At 39.8% G+C, this 23,441-nt stretch overlaps 1 pseudogene; it reads left to right on the forward strand.

The window, feature by feature from the left end:
• The window catches only part of LOC129027757 (protein FRG1-like), a 32,508-nt pseudogene extending 9,684 nt beyond the window's left edge, over positions 1-22,824 (forward strand).
• Positions 22,825-23,441: the final 617 nt, after the last annotated feature.

A 23,441-nucleotide genomic window follows, 5' to 3' on the forward strand; every position in this document is an offset into this window, starting at 1 on the left:
GGACATCATGAGTTTGGGAAAAGACTGTCAAGAAAGAATATCTAAAAATTATAACCGATTCTAAGTATGTATTTTAAGAAATTGAGGTTTGACTGTATCTACTTCATAAATTTATCATTATCTTTTTATAATTATTAGAACCAGAGTTAGAAAAAAGCAGTTTGACTAATAAAAAAAGTATGTGGATTCTGTTAGTGTAGTTCAGGTTCCTTAAAATAAGTATAGATCAACTAAAAAACTAAGTATAAAAGCTAAACAAGTGAAATAGAAGCAGTTTTATTGTAAGATTTGGAAGAGTGCAGGGTGTTTATCATAGCACATTATTAATACTTATTACTCTTCCTATGTAGACAAGTAATGTCCTAGATTTACAATATAGAAAAACAGGTAGAGACGTTTAGCTGTGAGTGTACAAGTATAAATCCATTAATTGCCAGATTTTGATAATCACCAGCCGCTCATTCAAGTCCTATGTTGAAAAATTACTCCTACCCTTTTTTTACATTACTTGATAAATGCAATGTTTAATTACATATTTCCTGTTAACTAGCTGGTAGAATTCATACCTACAGTCAGTAAATAATGTTAAGAATTTTTTCCAGCTGAGCAAATGAATATGAATCTAGTTGTAAGAAATCAAGAAGAGGATATAAAATATAATCAGGGTGTGGACTCTAAAATGGAATAAGCTCTATGTCCTGTAACGTTTTTCGCTTGTAATAATACAGCATTCTCACCCTGTTAAATGGAAATTTAGAGCACCCTTAAATTCCGGAATAATTAAAATTGCTATTTGGATTGAAAAAGCCCTTAGTCAACATTTATTGAATATTAGAAAATAACTTTTATAAGATTAGAATCAATTTTTTATAGAAACCAAATTTAAAAGTATACATATTTTAACATAAGTGTTTTGGTAAAACAATAATCAAAATCAAACACAGAGTATTAAAGCTTTTTATATTTATTAGTAGTTGAATATATATGGCATGTTTTACATAGATTAATTTTACTATTTTTCTTTGTTTAAACAAGAGAACCAAATTGAAAGCCGACAGATACTGCAAATGACTGGGATTTTTGTTTCTGCCTTATCTTTTTGTTTTTTTTTTCTGAGTAAAATATTCAGAGGGAATGCTTTTACAGAGTTCTTGAATTGTTGTGAAATTATTGTTTAGCTAGTAGCTAGTTTAACCAGGATTAAACAAGTTTAATCAGGATTCTTCATGGATGTACTTTTTAGCTAACTACAGTTTTTCACATGGAAATGAACCTTACAGTACACACTTAACCTACCATAGAATTTTTTTTTTTTGGATTTCCTGTCCTGAAGAATGAACTGTACTAGAAACCAATTCTTTCTGCGCTACTTGTTGAATCTTTCTTACTGGACCGTATTCTTACTTTACTTTATACAATAGATGCTTAATCAGTGCCTTTAATGGGAAGTTAGAAACTCCAAATCCAATCAACAAGTCTTTGATTCTACCTCCTAAGTACTACCCAGATCACAGACAATCCAAATATCAGAACTAGGTGGCTGGGCAGAGAGGACAAGTCATCTATTAGGGAGTGGGACAGAAAGTGGAAACACTATAAAGGAGCAAGTAGGCTCAGAAAAGAGGCGAGAGTAGTACTGGGGAAACTCCCTACTGAGGAGAGGTTTGCCACAGTGGATATGTATGTGATGCTTTTGTCCTCGTGGACTGGAATGGAAGCTGATAAAGAAGTTCAGATGCTACGTTTTGCTTAGGTCTGCTTTGTTGTAGCCTGTCTCTTTCAGAGTTTCTAAACACAATATTCCTGTGGCATCTAACGCTAGTGAGAGCTCCAAATCTAGGCTGTGTATCAGATGCCACGGGAAATTCTGCCTCAGGACTGAGGTTGGTTCAAGCATCTGGATGATGTCAAAAGTCCACGTTGTGTGTTGGCCAAACCTGAAAGACCCTATCTAGTTCTAGCCTTTAAATTCGTTCTGTCACCAAATCTAGAGTTACATGGCATCTGTACAAGCTAGGTAGCTGAGGCATGGGATCAGCCCTATAAAGGAGCTTTTGGAGCTTTTGTTGTAGGTCTAGCTTCAACTTGGAACTCCAGTTCCAATAGCTGGACTTTCTCTCATCGTGTGTTTTGATCCTTGGATTGGGAACAAAGTAACCACTCTGATCCCACAAAGCAGTGTTTCTGGTTCCCAACTGGTGACTATTTTGCCTCCCAGGGGACATTTTTGCTTTTCACACTGGAATATGTTGTTAGAGGGTAGAGGCTAGGGATGCTGCAAAGCATGTGGCAGAATCCTGTTACGCCCAGAATGCTAACAGTGCCAAGTTTATGGAGCCTTCCCACCCAAGGGCTTGGTCTATTCCTTGCTTTTGCCAGCCCCCTAACCCTTAAACACAACAGTTCAAATCTATATGCATAAGCATCTCCTAGGGACCTGAACGTTTCCAATATCGACTACTGAGACCCATCCGTAGAGATGCAGGCTTAGGAGGTCTAGGATTGGGCTCAAAATTTGCATTTTAACAAGTACTCCAGGTCATTCTGAAGCAAGTGATACAAACCACACAATGAGGAACACCGCCTTCAAGAGACTAAATCTTGCTTCCCAACACTAGCTTCCTATCTGAGACAATCTGCCTGCTGACTGGCTTTCCTGGCACAAACGTTCTTCATGTAGGCACAGTGTGTTCCTGGACTCCATGTCAACCCATTCACCCTCATGTTCCCTTGGTTCCTGTCCCCAGTACAGTGAGCAGAACTTATTACAGATCTTCACAACAGAAGATACAGATTTAAAATAACTTGCCTGTTCCCGTGGACTTTATCCACTAGTGAAGGAGGACAAGTGGACAAGGGGAGAGGGTAGGTGGGGGCTCCTTCCCTATTCCTCCCATTCCACTTTATACAAACCCCAGCTAGACCACTGGGAGAGCAACGGAGGTTAAGAATGACTGCATCTAAATATTGTCATCTGGTCCACTCTTCTTCCATCTTGTACACAAGAATATCATGAGTTTTGTTTAAAGCACCGCTGAAACCAACATAAACTCTGGCTTAGCATGCCCCTGACAGATCAGTCTAGTAATCTTGTCAAAACCAAGATTACCTAAAAGCACTAACCAAAGGAAAAGCTCCTTCGCCCCAACCTATGACTGCTCACATTTTTCAGATTGAATCATTTCAATTGTATTTTTAGGTTCATTGACTCTTTACCACCTCCAAGCTGCTCCTGAACACAACTGATTATTATTTTTTAATTTTGAAAACTTTCTCACTTCTAGAATTTCTACTTTAGCCTTTGTTATTATTGTAGTTTCTTCTTCTCTGCTGTGATTTCCTATCCATTTATTTTAAGGGTTTTTGGGGTTTTGATTTTAGTAAGAATTACAATAACTACTTTAAAAATCCACACTAATTCCAACATCTGGGTCATCTCGAGATCAGTCGCTATTGATTGCCTTTTTCTTTGAATATGTTTCTTTATGTGTTTGATATAATGAGAATGAATTCTAAAGATTTTAAAACAAATTTTGTTTTGTTCCTCTGTAAATTTTGATAATTTTTTGTTGTACTATTTTGTTTGATTTTTTTTTCTATTTTATACTTTACAATATATTTTCCTCCAATGATTTTAACATTTCCATTTCTCAACATATTTATGTTTATGTTAAAAATTAGTCAAAGTAGCTTGATGCACTGACTCCCATCTGTAATCCCAGAATTTTTAGAGGCCAAGGCAGGAGAGTCACTCGAGCCCAGGAGTTGGAAACCAGCCTAGACAACAGGGCAAGACCCTGTCTCCACAAATAATTATTAGGGTGGTGCAAAAAGTAATTGCGGGTTTTGCCATTACTTTCAATGGCAAAAACCGCAATTATTCTTGCACCAACCTGATAAAAAATAAGCTGGCTATGGTGGCCTCTGCCGGTGGTCTCAGCTATTTAGGAAGTGAAGGCAGAGGTGGGAGGATTGCATAAGCCCAGGACTTCCAGACAAGCCTTAGACCCTGTCTCTATGAGAAAAAACAAAAATTAGCTGGGCCCGTGTACCTGTCTTACTAGATACATGGGAGTCAAAGGCAGAGGTGCCAGAATCACTTGAGCCCAGAAGCTCAAGGCTGCAGGGCACTGTGATTGTGCCACTGCACTCCAGCCTGGGTGATGGAGCACGACCCTGACCCAAAATAATAATTATAATTACAAAAAGGAAAGACCTAGAACACCAGGTTAGGGTTAAGTATTCTAAAATTTAGCTGACTTATGCTGTTCTGTATAAAACAGGTTGCCACAGAAAATATAGCATGCCCAGTTAATTTTAAATTTCAGATAAATAAATACTTTTTTCAGTGTAAGTATATCCCATGCAATATTTGGAACATGCTTATACTAAAATATTATTCTTTGTATATCTGAAATTGAAATTTAACTGGGTATTACATAATTAGAGCAGCCTGACCATAAAAGATATGTAGGCTGATCAAAATTCTACTTAAAACTTCAAGCTTTATAATAAATGCATTATTAATCAAGAACTATTATTTACTGAGACCTGTGTAGATCCCCATATTTATCTTTTTAAATGTGAATCTAGGAAAGCTACATAAAGAACATTTATAGAAATAAATGACTGTTCTATAGCTGAAAGGAAAACTCTAGCTTTTATTTTTCTCCCTAAATTTAAGCTTTATTCTACATTTGTATAAACAATAAAATTACAGCTCAACTTTGGAAACAGAGATCATAATATAAAAATAAAGCAAAGATCCCAGAAATATTTAACAGGCAACAAATCTTTCACATCATCTTACTATAGCAACTAAACATATAATAATTTAGAATGATCCATTAATTATAAGTAAAGAATAAATTCTTTTACAAAGCATAACTATTAATATTATTGACCATCATAAGAGCAAATATTTTAAGTAAAACACCATGAATACTTTACAGAAAGGAGCGAGTTGCAGACACAGTCATTCTTGGATTTCTTTCAACACCAGGCTTTCTTCCCTTTTGGCCTGAACTGGGAGTTGAATATTTCCTCTCTTTTCCCTCTAGTCTCTGAAGCATCTTTTGTACTAGAGGTATGTGCAGAGACTTTCTGGAAATTTGGATTTGTAAATTGTGCTGTTGTATCTTCTAGGCACTGCAGTGATCCAGATATAGAGCTGTTGCTCTCGCTTATATAAGTGCAACATTTTGATTCAAAAAAGGAAGTAAAAGGAAGAGAGTTGATTACATTTGGCTACTGACATTAATAATAATAAATAATAATTGTACTTCTAATATAAACATCTGAAAGTTTTAGTTCTAAGAATGGCTGTCCACATAAGAAAATTATGTAAAAATAATTAATGCCTATTATAATTTCTTTAACCAATCAAAAAGTATAATTTAAGGATGGCTGTATAAGGATCAAATTGCAGCAATTGTTAAAAGTAGATATTAGTCATATTTATTAAGTGACACACAGTGATACTGAAGGCACTTATTTCTCAAGAAACATCATTTTTTCCCAACAAGATCATACTACATCGTAGACATCAAATGAAAATAAGCTTTAATTTTCACCACAGGAGAGCGACAATCAGAGAACTGAGGTGGTACAGATCCATTAGAGGACGATATTCATGAGTCAGTCTCTACTGTAGGACAGAGCAAGAATTTTAAAAAAGAATCTTGGTGAAGGCTCCTTTTCAAAAAAATACAAAGATTAAAGCCTTTGAAACGTAAATTATTTTTTTCAGTTATTACATTGAGGACAAAGTTATAGTTTTAAAGTTAAGATTTTTATAACTATCCCTAAAATTGATTCTCAGTGACTCCCTTGTTCTACAAATGTTAAGGAAAAAGTCAAGATGAAGATGTGTTAAATATTTTCCTGTTTTTAAAAATCAGTTTCAATATAAGGTATACTCAAATAATGGTGAATTAAATGACAATGAAAGTAAGTAACAGCAGATGCTCCCTCATCAACATGCCTTGAAATTAAAGGTTTATAAGGTGCATAAGGGCAAAGTTTTTGATGTTTCCATTACATTCACAAAAGTATCTGAGGCACGTACACGTACAGCATGAAGTTCACTAAGTGCTTGCAACATAACCAGCACTAAATTGTGTTGAATAAATAAATGAATATTTTTGTATAGCATCTGTTCAAAATTTCCGATATAAAAATGAAAATAATCTGAAAACATGCAAAACTGAAATTTCCCGCAAACAGCTGCCAATTCGTACAAACAATAAGATGAATTTCAAAAGGAGTACATGACAATAAAATCAAGTTTCAAAATGGCTGGCCTTTTTAGAAAAACCCATGTTCAGAAAAAGGAATAAGACATCAAATGTTTTGAGAACCAAAATTTTACTGCTGTTTCTCTAACACTCTGTTGTTAACCTGAGCCGCCATCCTCTTACCGTCAATAACAAATTTTCATCATAAAATACAAGAAACAGGCCGGATGCCGGTCAATAACAGATTTTCATCATCAAATACAAGAAACGGGCAGGGCACACTGGCTCACACATGTAATCCCAGCTCTTTGGGAGGCTGAGGTGGAACACTTGAGGTCAGGAGTTTGAGACAAGCCTGGCCAACATGGGGAAACCTCATCTCTACTAAAAATACAAAAATTAGCTGGGTGTGGTGGCAGGCTCCTGTAATCCCAGCTAATCAGGAGGCTGAGGCAGGAGAATCACTTGAACCCGTGAGGTGGAGGTTACAGTGAACTGAGATCAAGCCACTGTACTCCAGCCTGGGTGACAGAGCAAGACTCTAACTTAAAAAAAAAAAAATACACAACATAACAGAATCTGTGGGACACATTCAAAGCAGTTTGTAGAGGGAAATTTATAGCACTAATTGCCCACAAGAGAAAGCAAGAAAGATCCAAAATTGACACCCTAACATAACAATTAAAAGAACTAGAAAAGCAAGAGCAAACACATTCAAAAGCTAGCAGAAGGCAAGAAATAACTAAAATCAAAGAAGAACTGAAGGAAATAGAGACAAAAAACACCCTTCAGAAAATTAATGATTCCAGGAGCTGTTTTTTTGAAAAAATCAACAAATTCGATTGACAGCTAGCAAGACTAATAACAAAAGAGACAAGAATCAAATAGAGACAAGAATCAAATAGGTGCAATAAAAAATGATAAAGGGGATATCACCACTGATCCCACAGAAATACAAACTTCAATCAGAGAATACTATGAACACCTCTACGCAAATAAACTATACAATCTAGAATAAAAGAATAAATTCCTTGACACATCCTCCCAAGACTAAACAAGAAAGAAGTTGAATCTCTGAATAGACCAATAACACGCTTTGGAATTGTGGCAATAATCAATAGCTTACCATTTAAAAAAGGTCCAGAACCAGATGGATTCATGCTGAATTCTACCGGAGGTACAGGGAGGAGATGGTACCATTCACTATGAAACTATTCTAATCAATAGAAAAAGAGGGAATCCTCCCTAACTCATTTTATGAGGCCAGCATCATCCTGATACCGAAGCCTGGCAGAGACACAACCAAAAACGATAATTTTAGACCAATATCCCTGATGAATATTGATGCAAAAATCCTCAATAAAATACTGGCAAACAGAATTCAGCAGCACATCAAAAAGCTAATCCACCATGATCAACTGGGCTTCATCCCTGAGATGCAAGGCTGGTCCATCATACACAAATGAATAAACGTATTCCAGCATATAAACAAATCCAAAGACAAAAAGCACATGATTATCTCAATAGATGCAGAAAAGGACTTTGACAAATTTCAACAACCCTTCATGCTAAAAACGCTCAATAAATTAGGTATTGATGGGACATATCTCATAATAATAAGAGCTGTCTTTGACAAACCCACAGCCAATATCATAATGAATGGGGAAAAACTGAAAGCATTCGCTTTGAAAACTGGCACAACACAGGGATACCCTCCCTCCTCACTCCTATTCAACATAGTGTTGGGAGTTCTGGCCAGGGCAATCAGGCAGGAGAAGGGAATAAAGGGTATTCAATTAGGAAAAGAGGAAGTCAAATTGTCCCTGTTTGCAGATGACATGATTGTGTATCTAGAAAACCCCATCGTCTCACACAAAAATCTCCTTAAGCTGATAAGCAACTTCAGCAAAGTCTCAGGATACAAAATCAATGTACAAAAATCACAAGCATTCTTATACACCAATAACAGACAAACAGAGAGCCAAATCATGAGGGAATTCCCATTCAAAATTGCTTCAAAGAGAATAAAATACCTAGGAATCCAACTTAAAAAGGATGTGAAAGACCTCTTCAAGGAGAAGTACAAATCATTGCTCAATGAAGTAAAACAGGTTACAAACAAATGGAAGAACATTCCATGCTCATGTGTAGGAAGAATCAATATCATGAAAATGGCCACACTACCCAAGGCAATTTATAGATTCAATGTCATCCCCATCAAGATACCAAAGTCTTTCTTCACAGAAATGGAAAAAACTACTTTAAAGTTCATATGGAACCAAAAAAGAGCCCGCATCCCCAAGTCAATCCTAAGCCAAAAGAACAAAGCTGGAGGCATTACGCTACCTGACTTCAAACTATACTACAATGCTACAGTAATGAAAACAGCATGGTACTGCTACCAAAACAGAGATACAGATCAATGGGACAGAACAGAGCCCTCAGAAATAATGCCACATATCTACAACCATCTGATCTTTGACAAACCTGACAAAAACAAGCAATGGGTAAATGATTCCCTATTTAATAAATGGTGCTGGGAAAACTGGCTAGCTGTATGGAGAAAGCTGAAACTGGATCCCTTCCTTACACCTTATACAAAAATTAATTCAAGATGGATTAAAGACTTACATGTTAGATCTAAAACCATAAAAACCCTAGAAGAAATCCACAGCATTGCCACTCAGGACATAGGCATGGGCAAGGACTTCATGTCTGAAACAGAAAAAGCAATGGCAACAAAAGCCAAAATTGACAAATGGGATCTAATTAAACTAAAGAGCTTCTGCAAGTCAAAAGAAACTACCATCAGAGTGAACAGGCAACCTGCAGAATGGGAGAAAATTTTCGCAACCTACTCATCTGACAAAGGGCTAATATCCAGAATCTACAATTAACTCAAACAAATGTACAAGAAAAAGACAAACAACCCCATCAAAAAAAACTTCTTTTGAGAAGTGTCTGTTCATGTCCTTCACCCACTTTTTAATGGGGTTGTTTGGGTTTTTCTTGTCAATTTGTTTGAGTTCATTGTAGATTCTGGATATTAGCCTTTTGTCAGCTGAGTAGATTGGAAAATTTTCCCCCCATTCTGTAGGTTTCCTATGCACTCTGCTGGTAGTTTCTTTTGCTGTGTAGAAGCTCTTTAGTTTAATTAGATCTCATTTGTAACTTTTCTCTTTTGTTGTCATTGCTTTTGGTGTTTTAGATATGAAGTCCTTGCCCATGCCTATGTCCTGAATGGTAATGCCTAGGTTTTCTTCTAGGGTTTTTATGGTTTTAGGTCTAACGGTTAAGTCTTTAATCCATCTTGAATTGATTTTTGTATAAGGTGTAAGGAAGGGATCCAGTTTCAGCTTTCTCCATATGACTAGCCAGTTTTCCCAGCACCATTTATTAAATAGGGAATCCTTTCCCCACTTCTGGTTTTTCTCAGGTTTTTCAAACATTAGATAGTTGTAGATATGTGGCATTATATCTGACGGCTCTGTTCTGTTCCATTGTTCTATATCTCTGTTTTGGTACCAGTACCATGCTGTTTTGGTTACTGTAGCCTTGTAGTATAGTTTGAAGTCAGATAGTGTGATGCCTCCAACTTTTTTCTTTTGGCTTAAGATTGACTTTGTGATGCGGGCTCTTTTTTGGTTCCATATGAACTTTAAAGTAGTTTTTTCCAATTCTGCGAAGAAAGTCATTGGTAGCTTGATGGGGATGGCATTGAATCTTAAATTACCTTGGGAAGTATGGCCATTTTCACGATATTGATTCTTCGTACCCATGAGCATGGAATGTTCTGCCATTTGTTTGTATCCTCTTTTATTTCCTTGAGCAGTGGTTTGTAGTTCTCCTTGAAGAGATCCTTCACATCCCTTGTAAGTTGGATTCCTAGGTATTTTATTCTCTTTGAAGCAATTGTGAATGGGAGTTCACTCATGATTTGGCTCTCTGTTTGTCTGTTATTGGTGTATAAGAATGCTTGTGATTTTTGTACATTGATTTTGTATCCTGAGACTTTGCTGAAGTTGCTTATCAGCTTAAGGAGATTTTGGGCTGAGAAGATGGGGTTTTCTAGATACACAATCATGTCATCTGCAAACAGGGACAATTTGACTTCCTATTTTTTTAATTGAATACTCTTTATTTCCTTCTCCTGCCTAATTGCCCTGGCCAGAACTTCCAACACTATGTTGAATAGAAGTGGTGGAAGAGGGCATCCCTGTCTTGTGCCAGTTTTCAAAGAGAATGCTTCCAGTTTTTACCCATTCATTATGATATTGGCTGTGGGTTTGTAATAGATAGCTCTTATTATTTTGAGATACGTCCCATCAATACCTAATTTATTGAAAGTTTTTAGCATGAAGGGTGGTTGAATTTTGTCAAAGGCCTTTTCTGCATCTATTGAGATAATCAAGTGGTTTTTGTCTTTGGTTCTGTTTATAAGCTAGATTACATTTATTGATTTCCATATATTGAACCAGCCTTGCATCTCAGGGATGAAACCCACTTGATCATGGTGGATAAGCTTTTTGTTGTGCTGTTGGATTCTGTTTGCCAGTATTTCATTGAGGATTTTTTCATCAATGTTCATCAAGGATATTGGTCTAAAATTCTCTTTTTTTGTTGTGTCTCTGCCAGGCTTTGGTATCAGGATGATGCTGGCCTCATAAAATGAGTTAGGGAGGATTCCCTCTTTTTCTGTTGATTGGAATAGTTTCAGAAGGAATGGTACCAGTTCCTCCTTGTACCTCTGGTAGAATCCGGCTGTGAATCCATCTGGTCCTGGACTTTTTTTAGTTGGTAAGCTGTTGATTATCGCCACAATTTCAGCTCCTGTTATTGGTCTATTCAGAGATTCAAATTCTTCCTGGTTTAGTCTTGGGAGGGTGTATGTGTTGAGGAATTCATCCATTTCTTCTAGATTTTCTCGTTTATTTGCGTAGAGTTGTTTGTAAGATTCTCTCATGGTAGTTCGTATTTCTGTGGGATCGGTGGTGATATCCTCTTTATGATTTTTTATTGCATCTATTTGATTCTTCTCTCTTTTATTCTTTATTAATCTTGCTAGCAGTCTATCAATTTTGTTGATCCTTTCAAAAAACCAGCTCCTGGATTCATTAATTTTTTGAAGGGTTTTTTGTGTCTCTATTTCCTTCAGTTCTGCTCTGATTTTAGTTATTTCTTGCCTTCTGCTAGCTTTTGAATGTGTTTGCTCTTGCTTTTCTACTTCTTTTAATTGTGATGTTAGGGTGTCAATTTTGGATCTTTCTGGCTTTCTCTTATGAGCATTTAGTGCTATAAATTTCCCTCTACACACTGCTTTGAATGTGTCCCAGAGATTCTGGTATGTTGTGTCTTAGTTCTCATTGGTTTCAAAGAAGATCTTTATTTCTGCCTTCATTTCGTTATGTACCCAGTAGTCATTCAGGAGCAGGTTTTTCAGTTTCCACGTAGTTGAGCAGTTTTGAGTGAGATTCTTAATCCTGAGTTCTAGCTTGATTGCACTGTGATCTGAGAGATAGTTTGTTATAATTTCTGTTCTTTTACATTTGCTGAGGAGAGCTTTACTTCCAAGTATGGTAGTCAATTTTGGAAAAGTTGTGGTGTGGTGCTGAAAAAAATATATATTCTGTTGATTTGGGGTGGAGAGTTCTGTGGATGTCTATTAGGTCCGCTTGGTGCAGAGCTGTGTTCAATTCCTGGGTATCCTTGTTGACTTTCTGTCTCGTTGATCTGTCTAATGTTGACAGTGGGGTGTTAAAGTCTCCCATTATTAATGTGTGGGAGTCTAAGTCTCTTTGTAGGTCACTCAGGACTTGCTTTATGAATCTGTGTGCTCCTGTATTGGGTGCATATATATTTAGGACAGTTAGCTCTTCTTGTTGAATTAATCCCTTTACCGTAATGTAATGGCCTTCTTTGTCTCTTTTGATCTTCATTGGTTTAAAGTCTGCTTTATCAGAGACTAGGATTGCAACCCCTGCCTTTTTTGTTTTCCATTTGCTTGGTAGATCTTCCTCCATCCTTTTATTTTCAGCCTATGTGTGTCTCTGCACGTGAGATGGGTTTCCTGAATACAGCACACTGATGGGTCTTGAGTCTTTATCCAATTTGCCAGTCTGTGTCTTTTAATTGGAGCATTTAGTCCATTTACATTTAAAGTTAATACTGTTTTGTGTGAATTTGATCCTGTCATTATGATGTTAGCTGGTTATTTTGCTCGTTAGTTGATGCAGTCTCTTCCTAGTCTCGATGGTCTTTACATTTTGGCATGATTTTGCAGTGGCTGGTACCGGTTGTGCCTTTCCATATTTAGCACTTCCTTCAGGAGCTCTTTTAAGGCAGGCCTGGTGGTGACAAAATCTCTCACCATTTGCTTGTCTGTAAAGTATTTTATTTCTCCTTCACTTATGAAGCTTAATTTGGCTGGATATGAAATTCTGGGTTGAAAATTCTTTTCCTTAAGAATGTTGAATATTGGCCCCCACTGTCTTCTGGCTTGTAGGGTTTCTGCCGAGAGACCCGCTGTTAGTCTGATGGGCTTCCCTTTGATGGTAACCCAACCTTTCTCTCTGGCTGCCCTTAACATTTTTTCCTTCATTTCAACTTTGGTGAATCTGACAATTATGTGTCTTGGAGTTGCTCTTCTCGAGGAGTATCTTTGTGGTGTTCTCTGTATTTCCTGAATCTGAATGTTAGCCAGCCTTGCTAAATTGGGGAAGTTCTCCTGGGTAATATTCTGCAGAGTGTTTTCCAGCTTGGTTCCATTCTCCCCGTCACTTTCAGGTACACCAATCAGACGTAGATTTGGTCTTTTCACATAGTCCCACATTTCTTGTAGGCTTTGCTCGTTTCTTTTTATTCTTTTTCTCCAAACTTCCCTTCTCGCTTCATTTCATTCATTTCATCTTCCAGGGCTGATACCCATTCTTCCATTTGATCGCATCAGCTCCTGAGGCTTCTGCATTTATCACGTAGTTCTCGAGCCTTGGTTTTCAGCTCCATCAGCTCCTTTAAGCACTTCTCTGTATTGGTTATTCTAGTTATACATTCTTCTAAATTTTTTTCAAAGTTTTCAACTTCTTTGCCTTTGGTTTGAATATCCTCCCGTAGCTCGGAGTAATTTGATCGTCTGAAGCCTTCTTCTCTCAGCTTGTCAAAGTGATTCTCCATCCAGCTTTGTCCCATTGCTGGTGACGAACTGCTTTCCTTTGGAGGGGGAGAGGTACTCTACTTTTTAGAGTTTCCAGTTTTTCTGCCCTGTTTTTTCCCCATCTTTGTGGTTTTATCTACTTTTGGTCTTTGATGATGGTGATGTACAGATGGGCTTTTGGTGTGGATGTACTTTCTGTTAGTTTTCCTTCTAACGTACAGGAGCCTCAGCTGCAGGTCTGTTGGAGTACCTGGCTGGCCGTTTGAGGTGTCAGTCTGCCCCTGCTGGGGGGTGCCTCCCAGTTAGGCTGCTTGGGGGTCAGGGGTCAGGGACCCACTTGAGGAGGCAGTCTGCCGTTTCTCAGATCTCCAGCTGCGTGCTGGGAGAACCACTGCTCTCCTCAAAGCTGTCAGACAGGGACATTAAAGTCTGCAGAGGTTACTGCTGTCTTTTTGTTTGTCTGTGCCCTGCCCCCAGAGGTGGAGCCTATAGAGGCAGGCAGGCCTCCTTGAGCTGTGGTGGGCTCCACCAAGTTCAAGCTTCCCGGCTGCTTTGTTTACCTAAGCGAGCCTGGGCAATGGCGGGCGCCCCTTCCCAGCCTCGCTGCTGACTTACTGTTTGATCTCAGACTGCTGTGCTAACAATCAGCGAGACTCCGTGGGCTTAGGACCCTCTAATCCAGGTGCGGGCCACAATCTCCTGGTGCACCGTTTCCTAAGCCCGTCGGAAAAGCCCAGTAATCGGGTGGGAGTGGCCGGATTTTCCAGGTGCCCTCTGTCACCCCTGGAAAGGGAACTCCCTGACCCCTTGCATTTCCCTAGTGAGGCAATGCCTTTCCCCCCTTCGGCTGGTGCACGGTGCACTCACCCACTGACCTACGCCCAATGTCTGGCACTCCCAAGTGAGATGAACATGGTACTTCAGATGGAAATGCAGAGATCACCAGTCTTCTGTGTCGCTCATGCTGGGAGCTGTAGACCGGAGCTCTTTCTATTCGGCCATCTTGTCTCCTCCCCAAGTAGGGTATTCTTTCTCTGCTTTATGTTTTTGTTTGTTTTGTTGAAGATTAGATTACTGTAAGTATTTGGCTTTATTTCTGGGTTCTCTATTATGTTCCATTGATCTAAATGGCTATTTTTATACCAGTACCATGCTGTTTTATTGACTATGGCCTTCTACTATAGTTTGAAGTCAGCTTCTAGATTTGTTCTTTTTGCTTAGTCTTTCTTTGGCTATACAGACTCTTTTTTGGTTCCAGGCTTTTATTACCTTAAGGTATGTCCCCTCTATGTCTTTTTTAGTTCCATGTGAATTTTTGTAATTCTGTGAAGACTGATGTTTGTACTTTAATGGGGATTGCATTGAGTTTGTAGATTGCTTTTGGCAGTATGGTATTTTCACAATATTGATTTTACCCATCCGTGAGCATGGGATATGTTTCCATTTGTTTGTATCTATGATTTGTATCAGCAGTGTTTTGTAGTTTTCCTTGTAGAGGTCTTTTGTCTCTTTGGTTAAGTATTCCGGATATAATTAAGACTTTGTCTGCAAAGATTGCACGCAATTGACAATTATAGGAATATGCTATTATAATTATAGGAATTATAATATTCCTAAGGTTTTTATTGCAGCTATTGTAAAAGGGGGTGAGTTTTTTATTTAATTCTCAGCTTGTTCACTATTACTGTATAGCAGAGCCTCTGACTTGTGTACATTAATTTTGTAACCTGAAACTTTGCTGAATTCATTTACCAGTTCTAGTAGCTTTTGGGATGTGTCTTTAGGGTTTTCTAGGTATACAATCATGTCATCAGCAAAGAGTGACAGTTCGACTTCCTCTTTACCGATTTGGATGCCCTTTATTTCTCTTATCTGATTGCTCTGGCAAGGACTTCTAGTACTGTGTTGAATAGAAATGGTGAATGTTGGCATCACTGTCTTGTTCCAGTTCTCAGGGCGAATTATTTCAACTTTTCCCCATTCCATATATTTTTGGCTGTGTGTTTGTCATATATGGCTTTTATTACCTTAAGGTATGTCCCTTCACTGCTGATTTTGCTGAGGGCTTTAATCATAAAGGGATTCCAGATTTTGTCAAATGCTTTTTCTATGTCTATTTTGCTGAGGGTTTTAGGCATAAAGGGATGCTGGATTTTGTCAAATCCTTTTTCTGCATGTACTGAGATGATCATGTGATTTTTGTTTTTAATTCTGTTTATATGGTGTATCACATTTATTGACTTGCAGATGTTTAACCATCCTGCATCCCTGGTTTCTCTTCAGATCGTATACATCTTTCACCTTATGATGGTTAATTTTATTTGCGAAGTTTGGTTGCCTAGATATTTGGGTAAACACTCTGGATGTGTCTGTGAGGGTGTTCCTTGATGAGACGAACATTTGAATATGTAGACTTAGTAAAGTAGTTGCCCTCCCCAGTGTGAGTGGGCCTCATCCAATCCATTAAATCCCAAATAAAACACAAGGGTAGAGGAAGAGAGAATTCACTGTCTTTGATGATTTCAGAGCTGTGACGTAGATCTTCTCTCGCCTTTGAAGTCAGATGTGGACTGTAACTTATGCCAGCAGCTTTCCTGGTTCTCAGGACTTTAGGCTTGGACTGGAACTCCAACATTGGCAGTCCTGGTTCTCCAGCTTGCTGACTGCAGGTCCTGGGACTTCTTAGCCTCCATAACCACATGAGCCAATTCCTTACGATAAACCTATATATATATATATATAGATGCAACTGATAAATATTTTGTTGTTACAGATTTGACTACCATGTTCTTTTTGTGCTTGTTTTAACAGTCCCAGTCATAGGCTGCCTTCATCTCTGAAGGGACCAAGTGACCCACGGAGTGCCTCGGCAGCCTTGTCATTGCATGCAATCTTCACAGACAAGATCTCACTGCAGCCACCTTTCTACAGGAGCACAGGTGTGACATTATACTGATGACATCATTCTCAGAGAAAATTCATTTTACACACTAAGGACACTCAGAGACAAGGAGGCTTACACAAAGGGAATGGACCTTTCCCCAACACAGTAATGCAAGGCCCTGCCACTTTGCTTCAATTCCTGAAAATTCCTTGGTAAACATGTGGCTGCTCTATTCCTGACACTTTCAAAAAATAGTTATTCATCCTCTCAGCGTCCACAATGTTAATACAAGCCTAATATTCCTTAATTTGTGTTTTGTTTTTTGGAGGCACAGTCTTGCTCTGTCACCCAGGCTGGTATGAAGTGGCACGATTTCAACTCACTGCAGCCTCGACTTCCTGAGCTCAAGCAATTCTCCCATCTCGGCCTTCCAAGTAGCTAGGACTGCAGGTGTGTGCCACCACACTCAGCTAATTTTGTTTATTTTTTTGAAGAGGAAAGGTCTCACTATGTTACCCAGGCTGTTCTCAAACTCCTGGGCTGAAGCGATCCTCTTGCCTCAGCCTCCCAAAATTCTGGAATTACAGGTGTGAGCGACTGCGCACAGTCCTTTAATTCTTTACTTGGGGTTCAGGTGACAACATATTTCTTATTTACAAATTTTACTTAATGTCACTGATGCTGTCATTCGCAAACTGACCCACCTTGAATGAAGCCTCCTGCAACAAGTCTTGAATCTGTCCGAATTTAAATTAACAGGTGCTCCTATGAATTCCCTCAGAGAACACACTGTGGATGCTTTAGCAACCTCTTCCCATGCCTCCTGAAGTATCTTGGTTGCATATGGTGGCCATAAGTAGTCCATGGGCTTCTGATGTAAAAAACAAACCTGCCCCTCTTGACCCTATTCAGTACAGCCCCAGGGAAGTGATTGCTGACCACATACTGGACCCTCTGGAAACAGAGGGCTTTGCATCCATATCCACGAGCTTTCATGCCCATTTGGCCAACAGGCCTTGGGAAGCAGCACCACACAGCCTTGGCACAGCTGCAGAGACCTCCTTGCCTCAGGATGGAGTCAAACCTGGACCTCCTGCCATTCTCATCTGCAGGAACACTGGCCTCCTTCATCCTCAGGTGGTGTTGCTGGAAGTCACCTGTCTCTGAGGCCCCTTGGGATCGACTGAATGACCAGCAGTCAAGTTCGTCCACCTTCTTAGTGGATGCCATCATCTGATGTGATGGAGCTCAGTGGGATTCTGCTGCCTTCCCTCCCTTAGCTACGATGTCCTTGATAAAGGATGACACCCAAGCCTCAGCACAACTGGCCAAAGTTGAGGTGGTCATCTCAGCACTGATGCTGGGCCAACAATTATTCCCATTTTTACATGTTTACAAATTTTTTGCAATTGCCAAGAATTGTCCACCTTCACTCCCCATTGAATTAAAGAAACTTCTTGCCTCATGGATACTCAGAATACAATCAAGGTAACAGACGCCTTTTTTTTACTCAAGGACACAGTACGGATCTCACAGGGACACTCCTTATCCCCTGCAGAGTTCCAGACACTACTGATGGTGGACAAGGCAACATTTCATCAGAAAACACAGTGATAGGCTCGTGAAAGTGTCCAATAGGGCTTCCACTGCCCCTATAGGCTGCAGGCAGCTGCTTTAGTTGAGAGATAGACTGAGCTCCTCAAAGAATTCCTCTTTAAGTTACAAAGCAGCGAGTGGATGCCCTGCTGGGTTCCACTGTTGCCACAGGCTTTGATTACTCTAAGTTCCTGCTTCTTAGGAAAGTGCACTTTTTACACCAATGCTACACAGTTCCCTCAGTTGCCTTTACTGGACATCAAGGAGTTCACATTTTTGACAACCATTCAGTCCTGGACTGTCCAAGGGGTGGAGGTAGCTCCATACAGGAAGCTACCTGCTGCTTGTGGATCAGTAATATCAGACTTGCCCAACAACTCACTGGAGACATGAAAACCAATGCATGGGGGGTGCATGACATCACCCAAATATTTATGAACACGCTTGTGCTGCCAGAGACCCCAGAACTCTAAACCAATGCATGGGGAATGCATGAAGTCACCCAAATATTTACGAACACGCTTGTGCTGCCAGAGATCCCGGATCACTTTTCCTGCCTCCTGCTAAATAAATGGGGGCAGTAGCTTTGCATCGGCTTCCACATTACATTACTCATAACTGTGGCCTTCCTAATCTCTCATGTCCCTAAGCACTTATTACAATGTCTCAGCTGCTTTCTCTCAGCCTCTCAAAATATTAGTCATCATGAAAATAAATGTCTAATGTTAAAGCATCAGGGGTCAATTGTATTGTGACACCCAAAATTTCATGCAGCACCCCACCATGTCCTCAGCCTAATGGCTTTCATACCCCCACCAGACTGCAAAACTCTGAATTAGTCAAGCACATCCCTGAAGGGACCAGGGGTTACCCCACCCTGTGATTTCTACCAAGCCTGCCTACCACACCCTATGTTCCAGAGTGCAACCCTGGGTATACCTGCATAAATGCAGTGTCATCCCCCGCTGGGCTGAGTATGTGTGACGAGTAAATTACTGGGAATTTCGTCTGCTCAGTGTTTGTTTTGTCTGCAGCCATTCCCAGAATTCTAGGGAAAGACTAGCTTCTTCACCAATGGGGTTAACAGGAAGGAACCCAAGTAGGAATTGCCTTTTTAAAAAAAACCCCTTCCCACCCTCTTAATTATGTAATGCATGCATTTTTATAGCTTTTTTGTCACTCCATTACCTGAGGTCAGCCACTGATATTTAACCCATCTTTAGCCTCGGAGGAGAGCAGAGGAGCACTGGATATATTGATTTCGCTAGCGGTGACATGATTTCCTCCTGTGCCACTCAAATTCTCTGCTTTAACTTGATGCTCAGTAGGTTGTGTTTCACTCGTCTTTTCAGATTGTTAGGAAGATGAGAATCAGCTTTCATTTTTGATGTTGCCATAGAGAAGACTCCATGGTAATCTTTATTTGCACAATCAACTTTTTCTTTTCCCCCAGAAATTGCAAATTCTTATGTGAGAGACAGCTTTCTGGAGTCTGCAAACATAGATTATCGTCTCTCTTTTGATGGTAAATTTCTTATATCCCCACCAACAATAAAATACTTACATATAATTTTGGCATGACATATTGATTGCCAACTACACGTAAGAACATTCCTTGATTTTAAATCTAGACTAATTATGAAAATTTGGGTAGTCATAAAAAAATATTGTGTACAAATTTATAGACCTTAGGATTAAATGAGTTACTATTAACTAATATTTATTGTGCAGTCAGTGTATGGCAGAAGCTTACTAGGTACTATTTCATTTTATACTCAAAACAACATTCTATGCATAATGCTATAATTTCCCCATGCCTCCAATTTGGACATGATAAAACTGGATATCGTAAAGTTTTCACCCCACAGTTCTCTGCTTAGTAAGAAGCAGAAGTAAGTCTAAACCTAAGTCATCTGATTTCAGAGCCCATATAGTTAAATGCTCTAAATGCAGCTTCCCATGGTGATGGTGACTATTAGAGCCTGTCACATGATGTATGCCAGTGCTTCCCTGTAACGTGTGCAAGATTCCCGTGATGATGGTGACTGTGAGAGCCTGTCACATATGAAGTAGGACAGTGCTTCCCTGTAACGCACACAGGATTCCCGTGATGACGGTGACTATGAGAGACTGTCACATATTGTGTAGGCCAGTGCTTCCCTGTAACGTGATGATGGTGACTATGAGACCCTGTCAGATATGATGAAGGACAGTTCTTTCCTGTAACATGCACAAGATTCCCGTGATGATAGTGATTATGACAGCCTGTCACATATGATGTAGGACAGTGCTTTCCTGTAACATGCGCAACATTCCCCTGCTGATGGTGACTATGAAAGCCTGTCAGATATGATGTAGGACAATGCTTCCCTGTAACATGCACAAGATTCCCATGATGATGGTGACTATGACAGCCTCTCAGATACGATGTAGGGCAGTGCTTCCCTGTAACATACACACGATTCCCGTGATGATGGTGACTATGAGAGTCTGTCACATATGATGTAGGACAGTGCTTCCCTGTAACATGTGCAAGATTACCGTGATGATGGTGACTATGAGAGCCTGTCGGATACTATGTAGCACAGTGCTTCCCTTTAACATGCACAAGATTCCCGTGATGATAGTGACTATTAGAGCCTGTCACATATGATGTAGGTCAGTGTTTCCCAGTAACATGCACAAGATTTCCGTGATGATGATGACTATTTGAGCCTGTCACATATGATGTAGGACAGTGTTTCCCTGTAACATGCACAAGATTGCCATGATGATGATAACTATGAGGGCCTGTCACATATGATGTATGCCAGTGATTCCCTGTAACGTGTGCAAGATTCCCGTGATGATGGTGACTATGACAGCCTGTTACATATGATGTTGGACAGTCCTTCCCTTTAACATGCACAAGATTCCCATCATGATGGTGACTATGAGAGCCTGTTACATATGATGTAGGACAGTGCTTCCGTGTAACATGCACAAGATTCCCGTGATGATGGTGACTATGAGAGCCTGTCACATACGAGGTAGGAGAGTGCCTCCCTGTAACATGCGCAAGATTCCCGTGGTGATGGTGACTATGAGAGCCTGTCACATACGATGTAGGACCGTGCTTCCCTGTAACATGAGCGAGATTCCCGTGATGATGCTGACTGTGACAGCCTGTCATATAAGATGTAGGACAGTGCTTCCCTGTAACATGCAAAAGATTCCCGTGATGACGATGACTATGAGAGCCTGTCACATATGATGTAGGACAGTGCTTCCCTGTAACATGCAGAGGATTCCTGTGATGATGGTGACTATGAAAACCTGTCAGGTACTATGTAGGACAGTGCTTTCTTTAACATGCACAAAATTCCCGTGATGGTGGTGACTATGAGAGCCTGTCACATATTATGTAGAATAGTGCTTCCCTGTAACATGCGCAAGATTCCCGTGATGACGGTGACTGAAAGCCTGTCACATATGATGTAAAACAGTGCTTCCCTGTAACATGCGCAAGAGTCCCGTGATGATGGTGACTATGAGAGCCTGTCCCATAAGATTTAGGACAGTGCTTCCCTTTAACATGCCCAAGATTCCCATGATGATGGTGACTGTGAAAGCCTGTCACATATGATATTGGACAGTGCTTCCCTGTAACGTGTGCAAGATTCCCGTGAGGATGGTGACTATGAGAGCCTGTGACATATGAGGCAGGAGAGTGCTTCCCTGTAACATGCACAAGATTCACCCTGGAATCTTATTAAAATGCAAACTCATAGACCACACTTTGACTAGCTAAGACAAGAGCATTTAAATGGATGTCCAGGTGACAGTGCTAAGATCCTACTGTTCATATGGGCACTGGCTCACCATATTAACGAAGCTTAGGACCTCCAGTCCCTGCTGGAAAAGAAATGCAGATACATAGGATGTGACTGTGCATATGGAATGTCTGTTGTGTTCTCGACATTGTACTAGACACTAGGGATAAAAAGTCAAATATCCCTTTCCTCTTTCTGAAAGGAGCTTCCTACACAGTGGCTTCTGACTGCATTGTATATTTTCTCTTCTGTCGTGGGTGGGTGAGCTCTATCTCAATGTTGGTAACTGAACACTGCCCAGTGGGTTTGACGGGAGAGACCATGGCTAGCTGTGCTCCCACATAGGTATGACCATAGCATATCTTGTGATGCCATTTTCCCCTTGTCAAAAGGCTCCTTCCAGTATCATACACGCTCCCCATAATTATAAATTCTGCCTCCTTCCACTAAATGTTCCTAAATCTTGCAAAGATAAAAACATAAACCACATTCTTGTCATATTAGTTATATATTAATGATGAAAGTTCCTTACTTTTCTTTCTTTTTTTTTTTTTTGCGACGGAGTCTCGCTCTGTCCCCAGGCTGGAGTGCAGTGGTGCGATCTCTGTTCCCTGCAAGCTCCGCCTCCCGGGTTCAAGTCATTCTCCTGCCTCAGCCTTCCGTGTAGCTGGGACTACAGGCACCCACCACCACACCTGGCTAATTTTTTTGTATTTTTAGTAGAGACGAGGTTTCACCATGTTAGCCAGGATGGTCTTGATCTCCTGACCTTGTGATCCGCAAGCCTCCCAAAGTGCTGGGATTACAGGCATGAGCCACCACACCCAGCCCAAGTTCCTTACTTTTCATGTGTTTAATATTTTCTCCCAATTTATAGACTATATTGATTAAGAATAAATTTTAGCCATGCACGTCTATTACAAACTTCATGATATACTTTGCCGTTTTTAAATTTCTTACACTCTTATAAAATGTTTGTTCTGGACTCACGTTGGCTTCCATTTCTTCCCTCTGGCTTCTATTTAGGCTATGAGCAGAGATGGACGAGGTGGCTACTGTAATGGATCAAGGCTATGAGCAGAGATGGATGAGGCAGCGGCTGTAATGGATTAAGGCTATGAGCATCTTGTGAAGTAGGATGTTAAATCTGTAAATGTCAGAATGAATCCAAACTTACCAATTCAAAACTGGATTGTAAAAAAGCTCGAAAAAGATTGAAAACACAGCTCTACACTTTAGGAGGCTGAGGCAGGCAGATTGCTTAAGTTCAAGAGTTGGAGACAAGTCTAGGAAACATGGAAAAACCGTCTCTACAAAAAAAAAATAATTAGCTGAGTATGGTGGTATGAGCCTGTGGTCCCAGCATTTCAGGAGGCTGAGGTGAGAGGATTGCTTGAGCCCAGAAGGTAGAGGCTGCAGTGAGCTCTGATCGCGCCACTGCATTCCAGCCTAGGTGACAGAGTGAGACCCGTCTCAAAAACAAACAAACAAAAATAACAAGCAAAAGCAGCTCTAAACGAAAGTGGCTAGAAAAGTAGTTCAAGTTGTTCCTGTCTGGTTAAATAGAAACATAAATGAATTACTTATGTGCCCCAGTGGCTTCATAATTCTAAGAGCAAAGTCAATTATTCTAGAAGGTTCTAGAAAACTTATATCATGGGATTCAGTGAAAACATCAAATCATAAATATAATAATCAAATCTGAAAATGAATCTAGTTTCAAAGACCACAGAAGCCAGTGTGTAGGAAATTCTTTTCAGCTA

This window comes from Pongo pygmaeus, chromosome 22 (genome assembly GCF_028885625.2).
Source record: "Pongo pygmaeus isolate AG05252 chromosome 22, NHGRI_mPonPyg2-v2.0_pri, whole genome shotgun sequence".
Taxonomy (NCBI): Eukaryota; Metazoa; Chordata; class Mammalia; order Primates; family Hominidae; genus Pongo; species Pongo pygmaeus.